Genomic DNA, 1,310 nt, shown 5'->3' with positions numbered 1-1,310 from the left:
GTGTGTGATGTGTCCCATCGCCAGAGGTACGTGTGTGTGTGTCCATCGCCAGAGGTACGATGTGTGTGTGTGTGTCCATCGCCAGAGGTACGTGTGTGTGTGTGTGTCCATCGCCAGAAGTACGTGTGTGTGTGAGTGTGTCCATCGCCAGAGGTACGTGTGTGTGTGTGTCCAGCGCCAGAGGTACGTGTGTGTGTGAGTCCATCGCCAGAGGTACGAGTGTGTGTGTCCATCGCCAGAGGTACGTGTGTGTGTGTCCATCGCCAGAGGTACGTGTGTGTGTGTGTGTGTGTGTCCATCGCCAGAGGTACGTGTGTGTGTGTCCATCGCCAGAGGTACGTGTGTGGTGTGTGTGTGTGTCCATCGCCAGAGGTACGTGTGTGTGTGTGTGTGTCCATCGCCAGAGTACGTGTGTGTGTCCATCGCCAGAGTACGTGTGTGTGTGTGTGTGTGTCCAGCGCCAGAGGTACGTGTGTGTGTGTGTCCATCGCCAGAGGTACGTGTGTGTGTCCATCGCCAGAGGTACGTGTGTGTGTCTCCATCGCCAGAGGTACGTTTGTGTGTGTGTCCATCGCCAGAGGTACGTGTGTGTGTGTGTGTCCATCGCCAGAGGTACGTGTGTGTATCCATCGCCAGAGGTACGTGTGTGTGTCTCCATCGCCAGAGGTACGTGTGTGTGTGTGTGTGTCCAGCGCCAGAGGTACGTGTGTGTGTGTGTGTCCATCGCCAGAGGTACGTGTATGTGTGTCCATCGCCAGAGGTACGTGTGTGTGTGTGTGTCCATCGCCAGAGGTACGTGTGTGTGTCCATCGCCAGAGGTACGTGTGTGTGTGTGTGTGTCCATCGGCAGAGGTACGTGTGTGTGTGTGTGTCCATCGCCAGAGGTACGTGTGTGTGTGTGTCCCCATCGCCAGAGGTACGTGTGTGTGTGTGTGTCCATCGCCAGAGGTACGTGTGTGTGGTGTCCATCGCCAGAAGTACGTGTGTGTGTGTGTGTGTGTGTGTCCAGCGCCAGAGGTACGTGTGTGTGTGTGTCCATCGCCAGAGGTACGTGTGTGTGTGTGTCCATCGCCAGAGGTACGTGTGTGTGTGTGTCCATCGCCAGAGGTACGTGTGTGTGTGTCCATCGCCAGAGGTACGTGTGTGTGTGTGTGTGTGTGTCCATCGCCAGAGGTACGTGTGTGTGTGTGTCCATCGCCAGAGGTACGTGTGTGTGGTGTGTGTGTGTGTCCCATCGCCAGAGGTACGTGTGTGTGTGTGTGTCCATCGCCAGAGGTACGTGTGTGTATGTGTCCATCGCCAGAAGTACG

General features: G+C 56.3%; 1 protein-coding gene across 1 annotated transcript in view; it reads left to right on the top strand.

Moving 5' to 3' along the window:
- The window catches only part of LOC142486059 (uncharacterized), a 56,042-nt gene that overhangs the window by 32,512 nt on the left and 22,220 nt on the right, over positions 1-1,310 (top strand).

The sequence above is a fragment of the Ascaphus truei genome, unplaced genomic scaffold (genome assembly GCF_040206685.1).
Source record: "Ascaphus truei isolate aAscTru1 unplaced genomic scaffold, aAscTru1.hap1 HAP1_SCAFFOLD_722, whole genome shotgun sequence".
Taxonomy (NCBI): Eukaryota; Metazoa; Chordata; class Amphibia; order Anura; family Ascaphidae; genus Ascaphus; species Ascaphus truei.
The sequence above is the reverse complement of the archived record's forward strand: the minus strand, read 5'-3'. Positions and strand labels throughout refer to the sequence as shown.